Source organism: Oryctolagus cuniculus, chromosome 1, assembly GCF_964237555.1.
Source record: "Oryctolagus cuniculus chromosome 1, mOryCun1.1, whole genome shotgun sequence".
Taxonomy (NCBI): domain Eukaryota; kingdom Metazoa; phylum Chordata; class Mammalia; order Lagomorpha; family Leporidae; genus Oryctolagus; species Oryctolagus cuniculus.
This window is the reverse complement of record NC_091432.1, coordinates 70,928,264-70,951,514: the sequence shown is the minus strand read 5'-3', so window position 1 is coordinate 70,951,514 and position 23,251 is coordinate 70,928,264. Positions and strand designations below refer to the sequence as shown.

The 23,251-nt window shown below is 43.2% G+C and overlaps 1 protein-coding gene and 1 long non-coding RNA gene across 8 annotated transcripts in view; one reads left to right on the top strand and one right to left on the bottom strand.

Moving 5' to 3' along the window:
* Window positions 1-23,251, top strand: part of TENM4 (teneurin transmembrane protein 4) — a 2,118,216-nt gene that overhangs the window by 881,445 nt on the left and 1,213,520 nt on the right. The gene's annotated exons all lie outside the window — the stretch shown is intronic.
* The window catches only part of LOC103349864 (uncharacterized), an 80,009-nt gene that overhangs the window by 20,895 nt on the left and 35,863 nt on the right, over window positions 1-23,251 (bottom strand). For all 3 annotated transcript variants that reach the window (XR_007910167.2, XR_007910166.2, XR_011384731.1), the window contains one exon: window positions 20,270-20,410. This is a non-coding gene — a long non-coding RNA (uncharacterized lncRNA). The remainder of the gene's footprint in view (window positions 1-20,269; window positions 20,411-23,251) is intronic.

Sequence of the window (23,251 nt, the reverse complement as noted above, 5' to 3'; positions counted from 1 at the left end):
AGTTCAAACTTACATCTTCAGAAAAGTATCTAAAAGAGTAAATCCTCTGTAGCAGCAGATGAACTCTGTATTTAAACTTTGTGATATAAAAGGACTCTGCATCTATTTTGATCATAGCATGATCCATGGATGACAAATTCTTGCATTTGGGCCTGAAATAAAAAAAAAATTCCAACCATATTCTAAAATAAAATACAGCCCATTACAATTTCCCAGATAGATCCTGATAGGTGAAGCTAATAAATCAGTATTTTTGACACTAAAATTATAGTTAACTGAAAACAGAGTCTTCTCCCTCAAGCTTAGCTCAGAGTTGAACAGAGAAAAGGAATTAATTTCACTGCAAAATCAATACAATTTAATTTAATATACAAGTAAGAACTAGTTAAGGATATCTAATTATACCTTTGGATTTGTACTCAACACACAGCATTTGCTATACAGAAATAACAAATTTGAAACAATTAATGGTACCTGTTTAAATTTCATGGAATTTGAGCAATTTTAACATGATTAATTTTGCTCTCAAAAGCCCTGGAAATGTTATTACTTGTAGTGGTAACTGGGGCATGAAAACTTCCACCTTGAACTCAGGAAAGTCATCCAACAGTCCCGTACAAGCATAACTTTGAGTGCTTGCATTGTAGCAACCAGCAGGAATCAAAGGAAGCACAGTTCACAAAACAGCCACCAGGAAGGGCACTGTTCCTCTCCATCCCTCCCTGCCCCCTTCTCCTTTGTCTCCCCTTCCCCTACTTCTCTATATATGCAGATAGAGATATGTGCCAGGATTTTGAATGGTTACTGTGTCATATACACTTGACCTGAATTATTTCGTTCTGCTTCACAGCCACCTTGTAGCATGGGGTCTGCCTTCCTTGTTTGTTCACTTTACGTAAATAAAAAAAGAAAAATAAATTTCATATATACAGACTTAAGAGCATAGTGAGACTTTCCACCTTGCCCTCCCTCCCTCCTACTCTCCCACCCTCCTTTTTATTTATTTTTTAAAATTTTTACAATGACATTCTTTCAGTTTATTTTATAATCACAAGCTTAACTCTCCATTAATCTTGTTCAAATGATTTGTTGACTTGATGATGGATCCAGAGCTCAAATCCACTCTTTCATTCAGAAATGAATACATGGGGAGAGTTCTTGGCAGCTAGGAGACCTCTGTCCCACATCACAGTGCCCGAGTTTTGTGCCCAACTCCAGCCCTTGATTCTAGCTTTCTACTGGTGTAGATCCTGGGAGGCAGTGCTGATGGCCTAAGTAGTTGGGTCCCATCCACCCAAATGTGAGATCTAAATTGAGTTCCCAATCTCTGCCTTTGGCCTGGCTTAGTCCTGACTGTTGTAGCATTTAGAGGGGTGAATCAGCTGGTGGATTATATTCTCTTATTCTCTCTCTCTGCCGCCTCTCAAATTAATTACTGGAAACTCAGCATAACCTGGCTACAAATTATTCTTTTTAGGGTATTTAAAGATCTGAAAACTTGAGCGGAAAAAAGAATATGGAATAATTCATATATATGGCTAATTATTTATGCTGAAAATGGAATTCCAACTTCTGAGTGTAGTAGGGAAAATTAGTATCAAAATACATGACTTTTCTGTGCAGAGACCAGAATTCAACAGTTTGTTCATTCAACCAAGTAAGACACGATTTAAAGACCAGCCATGCCCTATTTATAATTGCAAATGAAGTTTTTTCAATAACTCATACCATATTTGCATATTTAACAAACTTATTACATATGTTTCACAAAATACTGCATACATTCAATAAGTATATGTGTAATAGTCTTAGCTCTTATAGGAAGTAGCGGGAGTTCTATTCACAGTGGATTTGAGGAGAAAACCAGAGTGCAGAATACAGGCGATGCCACCTGCCATGTAGGTCACTCAGCTGTGTGATGTTGGATGTATCCCCACGGTCCCCACAACAAAGGGCACACAGTTGAATCCATGCCTTCAGAAGCAAGTGCTACTCTACCCTGGGAACTCCAGCCGCCATCGCCTCCCCAGACTCAAGGCAGACGGTCAGGCTGTGCTTGGCCGGGAACCCTCCTTGCTCACCATCTTTCAGGGACCTTGTCCTTTGGGGCTTGAATGTTGTTATGCATTCTGTCTTAATTGTTTTGCAGAAGGTAACTTTGGCCTGTTTGACTGTTGGAAAGCAGCAAAAGTCCCAGTGTTTTTAATTTAAAAATACTTTCAAGTGAATAATGATAATACAACATATACATCTTTGACCTTAGAGAAAACGATACAGGTGCTGGCCTTGTGGTATAGTGAGAAAAGCTACTGCCTGTAATGCCAGCATCCTGTATGGGCATCTGTTCGTGTCCAGCTTGCTCCACTTCCAATCCAGCTCCCTGCTAATGGCCTGGGAAAAGCAGCAGAAGATGGCTCAATTGATTGGGCCCCTGCCACCCACATGGGGGACCCCCAAAAAAATTCACCCTTGCCTTTGTGGCCACTTGGACAGTGAACCAGTGGATGAAAGACCTCTCTCCCCATCTCTTCCTAACTCTGACTTTCAAGTAAATAACTCTTAAAAAGACAAAAACAATACAAAAGTTATGCTTGACAAATCACAAGAAGACGCACAAGTGACCAATAAACATGAAGATAAAATAGCCCTCACTTGTAATTAAGAAATTGCATTTTTGATTAAGAGCATATTCTTGAAGTTTATAATTTCATGGCAAAGAATTTTTCCTAAGGAAATCTATGGAGAGGGGGCTGGCACTATGGAACAGCAGGTTAAGTCAATGCTTGCAATGCCAGTGTCCCAAAATGGAGTGCCGCCAGCTGCTCTGCTTCCAATCTAGATCGCTGCTAATGTGCCTGGGAAAACAGCAGAAGATGGCCCATGGACTTGGGCCCCTGCCACCCAAGTGGGGAGTTCCTGGCTCCTGGCTTTGGCCTGGCCTTGTCCTGGCAGTTGTGGCCAGCTGAAGAGTGAACCATTGGTTGCAAGATATCTATCTCTCGTCCCCTCTCTCGTCCCCTCTCTCTCCCCCCATCTCTTTGTATCTTCCTCTCTTTGTCACTCTACTTTCAAATGAATAAACTAAATCTTTTAGAAAGATATTTTAAGGGTATTAATCACAGCATCATTTATTAAAAAATGCAAATAATCAATGAAGGACAGTGAGTTTATATACCTGGAAGATTATATAGCTGTGTGTTTATTGCTATGGAAAGCTTCTTATTGCAAGTTAACTGTTAAAATCACATAAAGTAGCATATACAGATGAATCCTAATATTGTTAAAAACAGCATTAACTTCCCCATGTCCTATTTTCAAACTTCAGAAAAACTGCCAAGGACAAAGCAGGAACTGGCTGGAGACTCGCAGCCGTGTTCCTGCCGGTGTGACTGCCAGTCCTGCCCTCTCCAGACTGCCACTCTGGCCACATCTCTGCTGTGTTATCCCTCCCTGAAGGCGTAGGTCAGAACAAGTGGATGTTTGCATTTCTGGGATCCTGGCTAGACGGTGGTTGATATTTTTAGAGTTACAACTAGGATATTTACGAATTCTATCATGTGTAAGGAACCTCACATGGGGAAGGAAGGAAACCAAGCAAAGTCTATGTAGTGCAGTTAGGGACTGTCAGAACTGAGATTTGAACCCAGATCTGTTTGATTCTAGAACCCATAGTCTCTGGTATGCTATACTATCTGTTCAAGAAGGTGAGAGTCATTAAACATTTTAAGGAAGCATGAGTTCTTGGGAAAGGGAGATCTGTGGAAAGGGGAGAGAGCCTCATCCAACCCCTTACTGTACCATTCTCGACTAGGACTTGAGCTACAGAAAGATCTTACAAAACAGATGCTTTCATTGTTTAATAAACCACAGAAAAGTATTTTCAAATTGCACATGCTTTATATTTAAAATCAGAGGCCACAAATTAATACTTCATACTTTCAAATTTTAAGAGCTGTGCTCACAATCCATACTGCTATGAAAACTAATAGTTATGCTTACATACTATGTTCTGAAATTTAAGAATTATGTAGACAACCAGTGAAATAAAACTGAAACAGTGGCTCATTAAAATATTTGTCCCCTCTAAAATGTTCTGTTTATTTCATGAGTAATTGAAAATGTGAGATTGGCTGACTTCGTTCTGAGCAAATACGGGACGCAAGCTAATGGTCCCAAGAGGAAAGATGATGAGTATTTATCTGAATTATCCAATTGTTCTATGCTTCAACTTTTTGATGTCAATAATTTGTTTAAAGTTCTGTAGCACTTATTTCCTTTCGCTCGTGTTTTCATATGAATGGTATAGATTTCATGCCTTCTGTTACAGCATTATATTGTTGTCCAAAACCTGTCTATTAATGTCTATTAACGTGGCACACTGTCACTTGATCACAGGCTCCCTGGGAATAAGCATAAATGCAATTCCAAGTTCATATTAGAGATGCTGATTTGCTCAAATGAACAGAGCTGAAGGGTCTTCTTAATGTCCCCCCCCCCCAAGAATAGTTTAAAACCTTTCCAAGACTAATCACAGAATTCAATAAACACGTGTGGCTTTGTTAATAGGTCAGTTGATTGGCAAAATGCAAGTATGTTCGTATAATCTAACCATTTTGTTAGCAGCTAATGAGGCTTAGTGCAAAGCATATGGATTTGAAAGTTGGATTAGTTGCCACTAATTAACTTGGACAAGTTACATACCTGCATTCTTTGGTTCATCTGTGGTTATTTTTTCATTTATGTCTTTTGCTAACATCTTTTATTTTTTTTAAGACTTACTTATTTGAAAGGTAGAGTTAGAGATCTTCCATCCACTGGATTACTTCCCACATCACTCTGGGCCAGGCCAGAGCAAAGAACTTTATCCACCCCCACAGTGGGTGCAGGAGCGCAAACACTTGGGCCATCTTCCTCTGCTTTCCTAGGCATGTTAGCATGGAACTGGATCACAAGTGGAGCAGCTGGGCCTTGAACCAGTTTCCATATGGGAAACCTGCACTCTAGACAGAGGCTTAACCTTCTATGCCACAGTGCCAGCCCTGAGCATGTGTTTTTTACTGGAGTGGAAAGCTAGACAGACCTTCTCTTTTTTTTCCTATTGGGCTTCCCAGGGAAACACACGAGGTATGCTGGGGGGTGGGGGGTGTATAGTGACATCAGTACAGAGCAGGTACAACATATGGAGGCACAGGGGCTCTGGAGTCATCCAGCAGGGTCACTTGACTTAGGAGAGAATGTGGGGAGCAACTGGGAGCAACTCGGACTAGACTAAGTTACTGGAATTAAGACTTATTCTATGCATCTGCTCTCCCACAATATGGCGCTGGGAGAGGAGAAAACAGCTTCTACGCAGCTGCCTCTTGCCAACTTGAGTGATGACCTCCAGGAGCTGATCCTGATCCTGATTGGAGGAGAGCAGCGTACTCGGCGTGTGGGCAGCCGAGTTGGGATTGGTGGAAGAGGACTATAAGGGAGGAGAGAGACAACATGCACCAGGAACATCTAACGGGAACATCTATCTGAAGGAACACCTGTGCAGCCCCCAAGAGAGCCGGCCGGCGGTGTGCTGCTCCCCCGCGGAAGTGGGGAAAGTGGCTAGGGGGAACCGCCCTTCCACGGAGATGGAAGGGTCGGTAGCCAACCCGGGAAGAACCAGCAGCAAACCCGGGGAGGGCCGAGCAGACGAAAGAACAGCGCAGGGTCCTGTGTCGTTCCTCCACGAAGATGGGGAGCGACAAGAGAACATTAAGGCTTCCTGGAAGAAGAACAGGTTGAAAATTGAGAAATGCACTGGAATTATGGGTTAAGTGGGATGAGATAGGGAAAAGGAATCAGAAAAAGCCAAAGGACACATGAGGATTTCTTTCTCTTGCCACCTCAGAATCTCCTGCTAAGAAAAGGACATTGTCACAGCCACCTCTCCAGGGAGAACACAGTCTTCTGGAGCACATCAGAGTGGAGAGTTGCCACTAGCAGTGCAAGCCAGGACACTATTGCCATTTCTGGAAAAGGGAAACAAAACCAAAAGCACGATACAGGGAGATGGGAATAAAAGAGCCCTTTTCACATAGCCAAGCATTTAATTTTCACCTTTTCCCAGTGTGGAAATGTGGCATAAAGAAGCTAAACAACTTGTCCAAGGTTATGTAGCCAGGGACTGAATGTGCCTGACCCAGCCCCGCATGATCTGTATTCTTGACTGCCATGACAGTCTTGCAGTGCTGATAAACATGCTTATCTGTGCTTGAAGATAAATGTGGGACTCTGCCCAATCAGGGAAGCTCATTTCTGGGCCCTGAGATAGATGGGCTTGGAGCTTATATGAAGAAGACCTTGGCAATGAATGACCAAGATCGCTCAGCAACTGTGGTCATTTGCTCAATTTGTGAGTCTGCTGCATCACCACCTACTGCCCCCATGGACGATTTCACTGGATGGACACAGGACTTCCCATTAAGACATGATGGGCAAGGAGTCTTCCTTGCTGCCCTACAAGGAGACCACTGATGCTTTATCCTGGGTAACAGGGTCAGGGCAATAGAAACCACCCCTCTGTCACACAAGTGAGAAAAGGGAAACTCAGAGCTTGCATGCTTTTCCCTCAGGTCACAAAGGGAGCAGGGGTCAAATGCCAGACATTCTTTCCCTCTGAATAGTTGTGAAGTCCTGAAAAAAGGGAAAGATCCAAGAGCAGTGTCTGTGGAACAGGATGGTGTTATTTTCCAAACCCTTTCCTTGCAGAGTCACTATTTAGAGAGCACAGTTTTTGGGAGGTACTACAGCAAAGAAACCAGTTTCCATTTAAGTCAAAACTTTACAAACTTACTTGGTTATTGAAAGTCTCTGTTCCCTTCTTTCAGATACAGGACAGAATATGTCTTAGCTAATGAACTTTTCAAGGGAGTTAGTTTGTAAAAAAATAAATAAATAAAAAATAAAAATAAATTTTTGGCCAGAATCTGCTCCTAACTAGTAGTATGATTGTAGTATAACCTGCCTCCTGCTTACCTCAGTTTCTGATTTTTGTTAAAGAAATTCTTGTATCTGTGCACTGAATTGCCTTGACTGGCAGAATCTCCAGAGTAATTACTGGTACAAAGAAGTTGCTCAATAAACCCCCCTTCTCTTGTTCTCTTCTGGTTCACTTTGTTGACGTCCCTGCTGTTTTTCCCTTCTAAGCCTCATCTACTTTGGCTCCCCAGTAACCTTGTGCTTCCAGCTGTCAGTTAATAGATGTGATGAAAGAGAAAGTGGTTATATTGGAAAATAGTCACTCCAATGTCTTGCTAACGGTTTCTCCATCACCTTGAAAAACTGGCCTGAAAGAAGAGCAGGCCAGTCTGTCCCCTCTCCCCTTGAAGGGTGCTTCCTTTCAGCCGTTTGGGAAGCGTTCACTGCAGCAGCTCCCCGCTGTCAGCATGTTCTGCAGCAGCGAGCACTGCAATCCTGCGACCGCTCTGTGACAGCCGACGGGATCCCAAGCTGAACTCTGCAAATTTGAGGTCATTCAACCAAGTGCTGGTAGAAGACTGTGTGTGTTTAAGACTAGATAAGATTATGAGGTTGGCTGGCAGCTGGGGGCATTGAAATAGTGGTGACTGAGCTAGGGAGGTCAACTGATGAACAAAATTTAAAGGCAGAGCCATTGGGTATTGTAGATGATTTTAGAAACTCGTGTTTGTCCTTGGGTAAGGAGTGCCTCTTTCGAATTGTTATACAAGGGTACTTGAAAGCTCATGAACAATGCATTTTTTTTTTAATTTTTTTTTTTTTTGGACAGGCAGAGTACATAGAGAGAAAGGTCTTCCTTTTGCCGTTGGTTCACCCTCCAATGGCCGCCACGGCTGGTGCGCTGCGGCCGGCACACCGCGCTGTTCCGAAGGCAGGAGCCAGGTGCTTCTCCTGGTCTTCCATGAGGTGCAGGGCCCAACCACTTGGGCCATCCTCCACTGCCTTCCCGGGCCACAGCAAAGAGCTGGCCTGGAAGAGGGGCAACTGGGACAGAATCCAGCGCCCTGACCGGGACTAGAACCCGGTGTGCTGGCACCGCTAGGTGGAGGATTAGCCTATTGAGCTGCGGCGCTGGCGGACAATGCATGTTATGAAAGCACTACACATAGATTTCAAAAGTTTTTGTGGGGTGGGTATTTGTTGCATCAGTTAAGATCCAACATATTGGAACTCCTGGGTTTGAGTCCCAGTACTGCTTTTTTTTTTTTTTTTGTAAGATGTATTTATTTATTTATTTGAGAGAGATGGGAAGGGAGGGAGAGACAGAGATGGGGAGGGAGGGCGGTCCTCTAGCCATTGGTTCACTCCCCAGTTTGCTGCAAAGGCCAGAGGTGAGCTGATCTGAAGCCAGGAGCCAGGAGCTTCCTCTGGGTTTCCCTCATGGGTGCAGGAGCCCAAGGACTTGGCCATCTTTCACTGCTTTCCCAGGCCACAGCAGAGAGCTGGATCAGAAGTGGAACAGCCAGGACTAGAAATGGTACTCATATGGGATGCTAGCACTGCAGGTGGAGGTGTTACCTGCTCTGCCCATCCCAGGCCTCAGTACTGCTTCTTTTTAATGTAGATCATGGGAAGCAGCAGGAGATGATGGCCTAGGTTCTTAGGTCCTTGAACCCATGTGGGGGACCTGACTTGAATTTCAGGTTCCTGACTTTGGCTCAGCCTAGCAGATAAATGTATCTTTTAATTCCATTTCCATGAGGTTGTCCACCCATATGTATGCAAATTATAGATGGAAAACTAGAATAACTTTGTGCAGAGGGAGAGGTCCCAAAAGGGGATGAAACCTGTGGTATCCATCTGGTAGTCAGTAACAAAATAGGCTTCTACATATCAACCAACCACGAAGTTACCAGTGGCTACTAGAGAGATGATCTAGCAACCTAAGTCTAGTAGTGAAGGCAGGACTTGGTTTCTGGTTAAGAATAAAGTGACCACATGGAGGAAAAGACACAGAGACAAAGAATATGGGTGACCAACTTAGATGTTCAGGTTTTTGTTTTTTTTTTTCATTTGCATTCTGGCTCTATTCTTTGCCTTGTTACTAAATAATCAGAACAACAGTTCTCTCATGCATCAAATTGTGACCATTATGTCTGCCTCATGCAATGTTTTATAATTCAAAGCAAAAGTGGCCGGTAGAACTGGAGGTGCAGGCATTTGGCACAGTGGTTAAGTTACCACTTAGGATGTTGACAACCCATGTGAGATGAAGTTCCTTACTGGAGTTAAGACTCTGCCACTTCCAATCCAGATTCTTAGTAATATGCATCCTAGGAGGCAGCAAATGTTGGCTCAAGTGGTTGGGTCCCTGCCACTCACATAGGAGACCTTGGATGGAATTCCTAACTCCTGGCTCAGACTGGTCCAGCACCAGATGTTGTGGGAATTAGGGGAGGAAACCAGTAGATGGAAGATCTGTTTTTGTGTACCTCCATCCCTTTGTCTTTCAAGTAAAATGAAAAATAAATTACTTTAACAAATAAAGTATATTGGCTTGCAAGGAAATAATACCCCATCTCCCAGAGCTTATTCACATAACACCCTTGCCTGTGGCCACTGCTTCAATGTCCCCTCTTTCACTGCCCTAGGCTTTCTGTTGGGGCCCATAGCCTTGTGATATGATTACAGCTATAAGGAAAGTGAAGTCAAAATTACTTAGGTCTATTTAGGACCCCTAATTATCATTCATTTTCTATTCCTTAACTTTAAGCACACATTAAAGAAAATTCCACGCATAAAATTGATAGAAAAAAAACCCATCAAGTGAATGAATCGGCTCCTAAAATGGGGAGTTAATTGTACTGGTGCCACTGTTACTAATAACAGTGAACACCTATGTTGCACTGGGGAATATACCAGGCAGAGAAGATGAAATATTAGTTTCAAGTTAGTCAAATCAGCAACCTCATGAAGTAAATATTAGTATGCTACTTTACACATGAAGAAATCAGAACTCAAAATAACAACTTGTTCAAAACCAGAGAGCTAGGAAGAGAGAAACTGGGTACAAGATCTGTCCTTCTAAATCGGCTTTCTGCATGCTTTCACCACAACTTTCTTTGGTCTTCCACATCATGTCAACAGCATGCCTGCCCTATGTCTCACATATAAGCACATACAGAGCTTGCCCCCCATGCCAGGATATTTCAACATAACCTTGTCAGAAAGTCACATTAATCCCTCATGCAGGAGGAGAACTCAAGAGCTTCAAAGTTCAGCAAGAGGAATCCAACCATTCAGGAGCAGCCCTAGTTAATGACAGCTGCTAATTACTGCTTCTATTTCCATCTGAATGAAAGAAAGAGGTCAAAGATTTCACAGGAATGAAGATGGGCTGCCAGTGGGACACACTCAGGACAAAGTAAACCCAGCGACCCCTGAAAGACCATATGGGAAATGCAAATATCATGAACATGATGGATTTTGCGAAGGCTGGCTACCGAGAGAAAATGAGTAGAGCAGTTTTGTTTATCCATTCACTCAAGCAGCATTTGCTTACAGGGTTTACAGGAGGAGAACTAACATTTATTTGTCCCTTCATTCTTTAAACAAATATTTGTTGAGCATTTACCATTGCCAACCAGTATTCTAAGACCTGGGATAATGTAATTAACAAGATAAACAAGTTCCCCAATCTTATGGGGCTAACACGCTAGTGAAGACAGTCAATCAATCAAGATAAGACAGGAGACATTGTCAGATGATGATAAAATGTATGTGAAGAATGAGAATAAGGTCATGTGGAAATGAGTATGTGGGGAATACCGCAGGTAAGGTGCGTGTAGAAGGCTGAAAACAGCCTGACCCTGAATACTGGGAAAAGAACCTCCCAGTAGGAGGGAACAGTTAACATAGAGTCTAAAGCAGGAGGAAGCAAGTTTGTCAGTTCAACTAATATATATGTATATATGTATGAATGTATACACACACACACACACACACACACACGGCCTGAGTGTAATGAACCAGAGGAGAGTGTTCTGTGATGAGATCAGAAACATAAACAGGGTTGTGAGATAGCACGTCTACTTCAAAAGTTTTGGGGGGACATTTTTCCTAATCTGCATGTTTAGTGAGTTCTGGGAAAGGATCAAAGCTAGCGAGGTGGAGCTGTTGGTCCATGGCATTGAAAGGCATTGTATTGACTCAGAATAGATGCCGAGAGTGGACCAAGGAAAAAAGGCTAGGCTGGTTCACCACTTAGACACAGCCAAGGAGACCAAGGAGGAGGGACAGCAATGCTGGGGGAAGGCAGCAGCTGTCTGTTGTCCATGAAGCAAAGCAAAGGAAGTCCCAATGAGCGATATCAGCCTGTCAATGGCTACAGAGAGGGAAAGGATGGGTGAAAAGTGGTCCCTGCATGACTGATGTTCCTGATGTGAGTAGTCTGAAAGCAGTAGAGGTGAGAACTTGATCAGAATAAAGAACCTGATGTGGTTAACAAGAGGCGGAAGCTAGAGACATCTCTAAAATGTGTTCTTGGACAGCGCCACGGCTCAATAGGCTAATCCTCCGCCTGCGGCGCCGGCACCCCAGGTTCTAGTCCCTGCCGGAGTGCCGGATTCTGTCCCAGTTGCTCCTCTTCCAATCCAGCTCTCTGCTGTGGCCTGGGAGTGCAGTAGAAGATGGCCCAAGTCCTTGGGCCCTGCACCCGCATGGGAGACCAGGAGGAAGCTCCTGGCTTCGAATCGGTGCAGCACGCCAGCCGTAGTGGCTATTTGGGGGGCCCATAGTGCCCATTTGGGGGTGAACCAACGGAAGTGTTACCGGAGAAATGCAGGGTTCTTGTCTTCGCACAAGAAAGAATTCAGGCATGAGACAGAGTAGTGGGAGGTAAAATAGCAAGGTTTATTAGGGTAGGGACATCCATAAGAACGGATGGGCACCTCTCTAGAAAGGACCTGAGACAGAGTGCCCAGTCACCTGGACTGGGGGAGGGGGGGGAGTGAGGTTACATGGTTGAGTAGAGAGATTATACCTGGGCAGGCCAGGCGGGCGGCTCAACAGAGAGGCAGAGGGCTGAGTGTGCAGTCCAGTTGAGGCGGGGGGGGGGGGTGTTAAGGATTTTATGGCTGTAAATATTAAGAAGCTCCTATCTGAGTTTTCCCTTGAAGGTATCAGACAGGAGGAAGCGTAGCTGGCACCATCCTGGGTTCAGGGGAAGGGCGAGCAGGACCCCCTAGAGAATGGGGATCTGAGAGCAGGGTGTTTGAAATGCAGATACTGGGCTGCATCTGGGAGATTGTGGAAGATTTGTCAGGCAGAAGGGGCGGAGACCTCCACCTGGCAGGTTATCAGGTAGAAGGGGGCAGGGTAGGATGTGAATGCCGGGCTGCCCCTGAAATGTTATCAGGATGACTTTGAGATGCAGCATATGCTGGTCATAGACATCTTCTCTTTAGGCCTGTCATATACACATAAGCTCATATCTAACTTCCTACCTAACAGAAGGAAGATCTTTCTCTCTGTCTCTCTCACTAATTCTGCCTGTCAAAAAATTAAAAAAAAAATCGTGTTTTTAGGAAAGGGGGAAATTGGGGCATAGTTGCAAGAAAATGGGGTTTGAGGAGGAATTTTTTCCCAAGCTAAAGAAATTATAGTAATTTTTTTATTTGATAGGCACTGTCTAGAAGAGGGAGAAGCTGACTCGGGATGCGGAGGTTATTTCCATTAGGAAAGATGCTGGAGTAGAGAGAAAGGCTGGCGTAAAGAGCGCCATGGAAGCACTGACTCAGCAGTACCTGCCCCATGTCCTGCATTCAAAGACTGAAGCCTCTAAACCAGTTGCATTTGAGAAACACTGATACTATCGGTGTGTAAGAAAAGAAATGAAGGAACCTGAAAACTGAGGTCTTAGATGTATAACTCATCCTCCCATCTATGGGATTCCCAATACCCATGCCTACAGAACATTGGATTTCTACCACATGTGAAAGTGCTAGCCTCACATGGCCTTCAAAGACCTGATACCTGCCTATTTCGCAAGTTTTATCACTTGCCCACACCTAGATCAGCACTTGTCTTGCAAGAAACCCCCAAACTTGCCATTCTTAGACTGTGTCATGTTTTTAAGCAGCTCCCTGCTTCTGGGTGCCCCATTTCCTCTGGAGCAAGCACGTTAGCCCCACAGTCCCACATCCAGTTACTGCCTGCATATCCCCCAAGTCAAGTCAAGCATCCCATCTGCTACCCAGACTTCACTGACTCTTGCCTTTATTCCTTCATTCTTTATTCTTGCTTTGCAGCCTAAACACCTCTCATTGTACCATCACTGGAGGTTGACATCCCCGCGTCCTTGATGAAACTGGGAGAATGATGCCTCAGGAAACCTATAACTAGCATGGGACTTGACATAAAAGGGGACACTTAGGGAAGGCAAGAGGAGAAAAGGAGAGCCGTTCGTGGCATCGTGATTGGCATGTTTACTCCTTGAAGTGATGCAAATATTTGGGAAACAAAGTGGTCAGCTAGTTCAACATGCGGCTGCAGTGGGGAGGTGGAGGTCACATGTTTTGAATGTGTTCCATGTGAGTTCTTCCCTGCCCATGGCAGGAAACAGAGGGAAGGGGAGAACATAAATCTCCTTTGGAAAAGTCAGGAGTTCAAACTCTCAGGCCACATCCAAATTGTCAGTATCCCCATCATCTGTGGAATACTGGTCTGCTGTCTTCTACCCTTAAATGTTAGAAAATATATACGCAGCCAGTAACTGGTGGTCACAAGGGTAGTCATCACTATTTTTTAAACTTGAAATAAAACAATTTTGGCTTTAGTTGCTAATTTTTTGTTATGCAAGAAAGAAGCAGGGATTTGTTCTAGCAGAAATGCTGTTAGTTGGGACACCTGCATCCCGTATCAGAGTGCCTAGCTTTGAGCCCCTACTCTGCTCCTGATTCCAGCTTCCCACTGATGCGTACCCTAGGAGCACCAGATAGTGACTCAATTATGTGAGTTCCTGCCATTCACATGAGATACCCAGACTGAGTTCCTAGCTCTGGCTATTGTGGGCATTTGTGAAGTTAACTGGCAGATGGGAGATCTATGTCAAATAAATAAATAAAAAAAGATATTTTCCCAGTAAATGACAGTAATAATAATCTCTTGTGCTTTTATATTCCTTGATGTTCTTAATGTACTTATATTTACCTGCTTCTAAGTAATATTTCAAATATCAAGAAAATGGGAGTAAAGGAACCTGAGTTCGAATCATGTGGCCACTAACAACATGGAAGCACCCAGAACAAATGCTTTGTTTGCATTTTACAGGTTACAGGAAAGAGCCTAAATTTGCATTTTACAGGTCACATAACTAGAGCATAAGTTTTCTAGCTTTTAGCTGCAGCCTTTTGTAAAACAAAGAAACTTACTCCACAAGAGCTGAGAAAAGCCATTGACAAACTTCTGTAAGTGAAAGCTGATAAAGTGCTAGAGTCGCAATGTGAGTTACCACCGCGTGAAGTAGATCTTTTGAATCCCTTGGAGCTTGCATATGATGCATATGCCAGAAAAAAATTCAGAGGTTAAACAAAGGTCATCATTCCTGATAGCAGGAAGCAAGGTCCGTTGGAATTAACACAATTGTATGATCTCCGGAAAGAAAAATTTGAGCTGTCTTGTACCACTTCTAAGTCCATAAATCTATATTGTCCCCATTAATGCATCATAGACTCAGAAGCAAAGACAAAAACTCATGGAGTCCAGCAACCCTTTTATATCAGAATCAATTAAGTATGTGCTGTGCTTTTAAAATGTGCTGCTTCATATTAAGGAGCTTAAGGGGTGAATAACAAGCTCATAAAATGCTAATAAGTATAATAACTGTAGCCTCCGCAACACCTTCAACAGTGTGGAACTGTCATGGGACCAAAGCTGGGAAAATGCCCTTGGGAGGATACAGGGCAGTGGAAAGGTTTTAGTGGACGGAGGAGGAACACATTAGCCCCCCACACCTTCATCTGTGGCCCTGGGTGGGACCCACACCCTGGCTCAAGTTAGCCTCATGCGCACTCTTATTCCTAAGGAAACAGATGGCGTGACTGAACATAGCGGCAGCAAGGTGGAGTCAAGGAGAAGCTCCAGGGCCTGAACCAAGGATGTCTTCTGCCACCAGCTCACTGAGGTCATTCAGAGGCCAGCCCCTCTGAGCCCTGGGGTCTTTGAAAAAAAATTCAAACACCATCCGTTCACTTTGTTTCAAGCCTAAGGGTTAAATATTACTGTTAACCCTGTTTGACAAATGGCAAATTCTTGTAGGTTAACCAAGATCACAAAACCAAGGATCTAGAGTCTCGGGACCCACTTGATCCCTAGGGCTGATGATCTGTGAGCCATCATGGCACAAGCACTGTGCTCAGTGGGAAAGAGCTTTGGGAAATAGAAAAAAAGTTATCTTTACTAACTTCACTAACAACCATATTTTTTTTTTAATTTTACAAGTAGCTTACTGACCCTTAACCAGGGACTCAACTTCAGCTTTCACTCCCACAATTCAAACCATGGCTCTGAAACAATGTGAAACAAATGCTACTACTTTTAGTGGTAATATAACACCTAAAATCTAGTTTTCATTGTATCTTTTTAAAAAGTTCATCTGCTTTTAAAGCATGACAAAGAAGTTGCTTTCTCGGTGTGCTCCTTTGCTTAGAATGCAAGAAGCAAAATCTACAACTGGGCAAACAGAGGTGGGGGAGGTGAACACGTTTATTCAAGAACTGTAGTCTCTTTAGCACAGAAAGCCAGGATGCTATCAGGCTTGATAAATGCCTGTGTACTCTGGCATGATTTATCTCAGAGGTCTGCTCTAGGGAATCCCTGACTCTCGGGGGTCACTGGGTTTCCCCCCCTCCTTTCAGGCACAGTGCCTGAGGTATTGGGAAGCTTCCTGGCAGCATCTGTGAGAGGCAGGTGAGAGCCTGTTCTGGAAGACTGATGCTGGAGTCTGATAGTCTGCACTGGAAACCAAGTACAGTAACGGCCCCAAGACTTTTGCCAAGTGACTTGATCATCCTATGTGTCATTTTCTTTGACTGTTTTGAGTAATAGTATATGCATTTGTCATGGTGGTTGTTAGGCTTAAAAGAGGTAATCCACTGGCTTAGAATAGCATCTCCCATAGAGCAAGCACTTGGATGTGAATTGTTGCTATGGAAAGTTCTTGGGCACTGGTATCAAACAGAGCTAGATTTAAGTCCTAGCTCCACATTTGTGAGCTGGTGACCATGGATAAACCCCCTTCCTTCTCCAACTTTTCAATATCTTCATCTTTAATCAGATCATTTTAAGATTCTATGTCATGAAGAAAAACTGCTACCTGAAGACAAATAGATGTGCAAAAAGTTGTGGCATGAAAGAAGGGGTTGTGTTGTAGGCGGCGATCACGTGGGAGTGAGGGTGGTGGTGGTGATGATGGTTGTAGTGTTAGTTGCGCTGCTGCTGGTCTTTTGGAAATGGGAAAGTAATAATGGTGGCAGTGATCAAGATGCCATTGATAGTGATGGTGGCAGTGGTAATGATGTGGATGATAAGATTATACCTCCTCCTCCCTACTTAGTCTCTACACTTAGCCATGGTGGCAAGCAATTCTGCCTCATCCTGGTGTTCTCTGTGCCAAGGATGAGCAGGCACAGACATGAGCCATGCAGAGGACCTCACACTGTTTAGAAGATGAAAGCATCAGGCCTGGGCTACACTGGATCATCAGTGGGCCTGACCTTATGTTATGGATGTCCAGTAGGGAATGGCATTTTGTGCCCATAGTATCTCTGCTGGAATTGAAAACTGGATTCAATGCTGGCCTTCACCCAAGGCCAAGTGTGTTTAATCTGATTGATGTTGTCCAGGATAAAGGTGCATGAGCAGAGGTGGAGGCAGAGAATTCCACAAGAATAATCAGAGCAGGTTTCCAGGCAGTGACAAGGAGTACAGGGAGTATTTACCTGTTAACAGGTTATCCCTACTGTAAGGATTGCTTGAACTATCTTCCCTTCAAGCTGCTATTACCTGGTCAGGGCCAAAACAGTGCATAGGAAAAGTACCTTCAAGACGTGCACACAGAGAGTGCCAAGTGTTTGTTCATAGAATTACTGTTATTATTAATCATTGTTCTTGCTAATCATTCCTGGTGTAATCATCATTATTGGGCCCATATACTGGGTTTTAGAGCCAGAGCCAATCCCACTTAGCTGGTTAAGGGGTAGTGGGAGATTGTGAAGTGTAAGGCAACCGTAAGGAACTTGGAAATAGGTGGAGCAGTGGCCACAAACAGGAGAGACTGAAGCAGAAACCCCACTGTCTTTCAGCATGGGATGGGCAGAAGCTGGGAGGCTGTGACCTCGCAAGTGATTAGCTCTTGCCCACCACCTTGTATTGACAGGACAACACAGTACCCTGCCAAATGTCACACACTCTCCATCAGTGCTGGCCTCTCCATCTGCTCCCTGCTCTGACCAGGCCAGTCTAGACCTTGGGTTGTATGTGAAGGTACTTCAAAAAATTCATGAAAAATAGAACTTAAAATAATATTATTTTGGTGATTTTTTTTTTACAAATCCAGGCTTATGTGGTATCCTCAAGATTTTCATGGAAAAAGCATATCAAGAAAAAATTGCATGGATTTCACTTATGTTTGCATCAAAATAGACCTTTAATTATTTTTTCCACAGATATTTTGAAGTCCGCTTATATTTGCAGTAGGAAGGAGAAAGGCAAAACTGTGTCACAACTTTGCCAAAGGAGGCATAAAAAGCTTTGGTCCAATGCTGGCAAGCTCAGAGACATGTAAACAGCTAAGCCAAATGGGAAACTTCAAATTATACTGTTAAATGCAAAGCATTTCCCTTTCCAGCAAGGACAGTGAAACCCCTGGCTGCTCCTGCAATATTCTTTTTTTGTCAAAGGTAACAGTCTGAAAAATGATGGAAACAGATTATGAGTATGCACGCCCCAGTATTTACTCCAAATACATAAGCAGAAATATGATGTGGACCATGAATCTTTTGTGTAAAATGCTCTCAAGATATCAGCTATAAAGGTGGTGTGTGTTTACTTATACATTTATTTGAACAGAAAGCAGCCTCCGTCTTTTAAAATGTTAATATTAGTCACAGTGGACCTTTCTTAAAATAGAAAATTAACTTTCCACTGGGGGAAAAAAAAACAGAATTTTTCATTATAATACTATTCGAGATTGGCTCTGAAAGAATTACTTCAGCTTTATTCTCCCTAACCAACCCAAGCTTCCTTCCACAAAATAATAGTCACCTGGCCATAAACATACCCATCTCATTCTTGTTTGATGGCTTCAGTTTCTAGACTTTTAGGTCAGCAAACTGCAGGCTGTGGGCCATAGCTGTTTGATGTAGACAAAGTTTCATTGGAACACAGTCAGGCTCATTCATTTACATATGATCTTGGCTGTTTTTGTGCTACAGTGCCAAAGATGAGCAGCTGGGACAGAGACCACAAGAATAGCAAAGGCAAAAAATTTTCATCTCTGTCCTTCATAGACTAAGGCTTTTGTGTTGGATGGTATAACCCAGTGAGTTAAGCTGCTGCTTGGGATGCCTGCACCCCATATTGGAGTGCCCTGGTATCAAGTTCCATCTCCAATTCCAATCCAGCTTCCTGCTACCTGCACACTGGAAACAACAGATGATGACTCAAGCACTTGGGTCCCTGTCACCCATGTGGAGTATCTAGCTTCTGGATTTGTCCTGGCCCCATATCTGCTGTTGGAAGTATTTGAGGACTGAACAGAAAAGATGTCTTTTAAATAAATAAAGTTTGTCAACTCCTTGTCTATATCAGTAGTTCTCAACATTGACCACATAATGAATTTCATTGAACTATAAAATTTGTAGTATGCAAATCTTACTCTTGATCAGTTGAATCAGTAACAAGCAAAGTAAGACCCCAGTAGTTTTTAAGTTTCTTGGATCATTCTAATGTGCAAAAAAAGGTTGAGAAGCACTGTTTAGGGAGCCCCATATATTGCCAGATCTTAGAGTACTGTTCTGATAGAATTACTTTCTGAGCTATTGTCTGCTAACTATCAAAATGGAATTTGGAATACTTGCCCTATGAGGTGGTTGTAGGTACTCACCTAATGTCACCTTCCATTCTTTAACAACACAAACAAAACCTTCAGCTGATGAGATCCCTCCTCGCCAATGAAAACTCACAGCTGTTTGCATTTTCATTGCAATGGAGAATAAAACTTCTAGTAAGTGTTGACAGTATTAATAAGTGTTAATAGCTGCTATAGGACCTTTCTCTTAAATGAACACTGCCCTGGGGCTTTGCAGAGTTCTCCATGGGCAGCCCCCATAACACTGCTGTCTGTGTTGAAGAAGGGGACACAGGACACAGATGGAGACTGCAAAAGTGCCTCCACCTAGCAGAAGGCAATGAATATTCAAAAAGACCATTGAGTATGCAAATCAGAAGACTTACATAATAATAAATGTGATTCTCTTTTACAAAGATTTCCTTATAAACTGTTTTTCTAACTTTAGCTTAAGGACCAATTAAATCAGTGGGTCTCCAGAATGAGATGGATGAGTGCTATCTGGAATCATAGCCATGGCTGCACCCTCCACACTCCCACACACCACAGGAAGAACTGAGCTCTCCACCCAGGCCTGCCATTTCCCATCTGTATAACCCCAAGCTGCTCATGTCTCTGGACTCTAGGTTCTAGCAGTGACTTTGAAGCATTTGGTCACACGATTTCTGAGCGCACAATTAGATGAGTTTGAGACCTTCATTCATGTCTAGTAACATACCCTGTTAGCATTCCTTGGATCAATTCCTTCTTTCTGTCTCTCTCCTCCCACACACACACACACACACACACACACGGCCTTGTTTACACACAATTGAAAAAACAATCCATCCAATCCTTCATGTGACAAGTCTGTTTTTGGTACTTGGTTTGAGTCTGTTCTATGAGATGAGCATCATTTTACATACTGCGGACCCCAGGATACAAAAGAAGGTTATGATTCCTGCCCTCATGGAACATAGATTCTTGAAATTGATGTGGGATATAAATTATTAATGATAGCTCACATTTTTCACAGCACTGTTTGACTTTTTTCTTTGTAGCAATTCAGCACTATTTTGATCTACATTGTATAGAGGAGGGAATGAAGTCTTAAAGCAGTGTTGGAGCTTATATAAGACCCTGAGAACAGGACTCCAATCTTTGATTCCACATTATAAATGCAGTCCACTGGACCTATTAATTCTCCCTTACCAATAAATATTCCTCCCTCCATATGGGGAAACTTGAACAGAATAAGGTGTGGTAAGACTTGCACGTGTTGGCACATTTCCTGACATGTTGAAGACTTGTTTCTCCAGGTTGTTTCCACTCACTTGACAGAATGCAGAGTTCCTGGGCAAGAAAATGGGGAAAGATGCAAATTGATAGAAAGTAAGGATTGGAGCAAAAACGCAGAACTAACAAGCTTCAGCTCATTTCTGCTGCTCCCATCCCTGGCCACCCCTGAACCTCTCCTACTCTATGCATCAACCACATTGCAATATTTCTGTGATTAATTATATTTTCCAAGACCTGCTCTTCCCCAAACTTGACCATATTTCATGAAGAGGTGGAGTCTGTGGCCTGTCCCCTGGTTCCTGTGTAGCCTTGGTGACTTCGTCATCTCACAGATTATGGCTGAAGTGATGCTGTTTGATTTCTGAGATGGAATCTCTCGGGACGCTGACCCTCGGAACATAGCCATTACTCTGTGCGGAATCTGAGGCGCTCTCTGCTTTGGCTCCTCTATCCTCTTCACAGTCATCCTTAGGTATCACTTCATGCGGGAAGTTTTGCCATTTTTGAAGTCTGGGTTTAGTCCTCTGCTCTAAGAATCTTTTTGTATACTTCTAATGCAATATCACCATCACAAGTTCACCCATTGCCCTTACGAGACTGAGAACACCTTGAAGGGTAGAGCTGCATGAGCTGACTGTGCCTCCTGTAGTACATAGTGAGTAGTATGTACTCACTATAGTGAGTGTCCTGTAGTACAGGGTGAGTATCCAATAAGTACCTGGCCAGTCATGCCAGTACAGGATGTGCAGACACAGTCTAGCAGCAGTTCACACAGAGAAAACTCGGATTTGAGTTGTGTCCAAGTGAGACAATGTCACTGCAGCCACTAAGGCCATCTTAGACTACCTTAACAGAAGCTTAGTGGGAGTGGTAAAGGAGGAAATAATCCTGTCCCATGAGTTTCTGTTCTGAAAACATTAGAATGTTGTTCCTTTTTGTTAGAATGTTTTTTTCTATACAAGATCCTTTTCCTTTGAATATATTCTCTTTATTACCCTGTTTAAGAAACAAAACTTTATCTTCAACAGTAGTTGAGGAAAAAAAAAGTGTGTTTTGCCAAGAGAAGAACAAGCAGAAGGAACACAGCGCTGCATCTTCAACTCACTGGATGATTGTCCCTGGGGAGGAAGGGGAATCCTCGTGCTGTTGGATTGGTATGGAATGCCCATGGCAGGTGACAGGACTGTAGTACACGATGTGTTCAGAACCCTCTAGAAAGCAAGACATGTTTACTTCACTCATGAATGTGTGATTTGAAAGATGAAGGATTTCATATCTTCAGTGAAACACAGGACATTAAAGAGGCTTTTTAAAAAGTACTATTGTATGTGTTGAGAATAGTGAAGAGCTATGTTTATTTTTCATGTTAATTTTTGCTTGCTTTGAGAAAGAATGGCACTATAAAGGCAGAAATTGGCCCTGTGATCTTAGGATGTTTTTGACTTGTGTGCTAGAGGAACAGAGAAAAGAGAGTGTCCCAGTGTCCTTGGGAGCTTTCATAGCCTGGATTTTACCAGTTCTTAAACCTCAGCCCTTCCAGAACCTCAGGGTTCTACAGGCTGCTAAGTGTAAGTTCTCAGTGTATCTGTAATCTCTCTCTATGTGCTAGTGAAATAGCTGCTTATTTTAAAGAAGTTAGGCTCACTGCATAGCTAGATCACCATTAAAGTTGTGTTTTCCATGTTTTTTTGGTGTTGATATAACTCTCGTTACTGAAGATAAGTTCTAGATCTTTCAGACTAACAGAATGAAGAAATAAGGGAATTCATGTTTACCAGGCACCTGCTCTGCCTTAGCTACTGTAATTGATACTTTTAATTCTAATAACACAAGTTCCTGAAAGTTTAGCAATTATAGTTTCCACTTTCCAGTAAATTAAGGGCTGGAGTCACTATACTAAGACAGCACAGCTAGCAGGTCTGAAACTGAGGTTTGATTCTAGTTCTTCCTGCCTTTCTTGCCTGTCTTTCTCCTGTACCAACCTGGTGCTGTTGCAGCAGATGCTACTGAGAACATCCTAAACTGTTTGCAAGGAATTAGACATCACATCATGAGAGAAAAAGTAGAAAAGAAACAGCACATGTGCAAATAATGTTCATAGGTGGAAAGTTACTGAACATAAGTGAACAACAGGAACTTAACAAGTAATGCAAGGAAAGGAGGTGCCGGCGCTGTTATGTACTAGGCTATGCTTACACCTTGCGGAGCCAGCATCCCACAAGAACTCTGGTTCCTGTCTGGGCTGCTCCACTTCCAATCCAGCTCTCTGCTAATGGCCTAGGAGAGCAGTGGAAGACAGTCCAAGTGCTTGGTCCCGTGAACCCATGTGGGAGACCAGAAGAAATTCCTGGCTTCATCCCACCCCAGCTCGAGCTGTTGCAGACATTTGGGGAGTGAACCAGCAGATGGGAGACCTTTCTCTCTCTCTCCCTTTCTCTGTAACTCTACCTCTCAAATAAATAAAAATCTTTTAAAAAAAGGTAATTGACTTCGATGAAGGGGCGATTTCCTGAAGGAAGAGGTCTTAGGGAGTTGAGCATATTTAAGAACTGTGATTGATCAGGAGAAGTCTCAGCAACCCGATCACCTGGCACCTCAGATTTCTGCTCTCTCCCCACGCTCACTTGCACCCTATTTTCATCATTTTACCTCCTCCCTTGGCCTGGTACGAACCAGGTCTCAAAATACGAAGCTGAATAACTGGCTTCCCTTTACTTCTGACTTAGTTATTAAACTTGGAGTCATAATCCTCATAGAGGGAATGGCCATCTGGCCTGGCAGGTGGCAGCTTGGAATGCTGTCATTCCATGGAAGAGTGCCTGGGTCCAGTCCCGGCTGCACTCCCGATCCAGCTGCATGCTAGTGTACACCTTGGGTTGCAGCAGGTGTACTTGT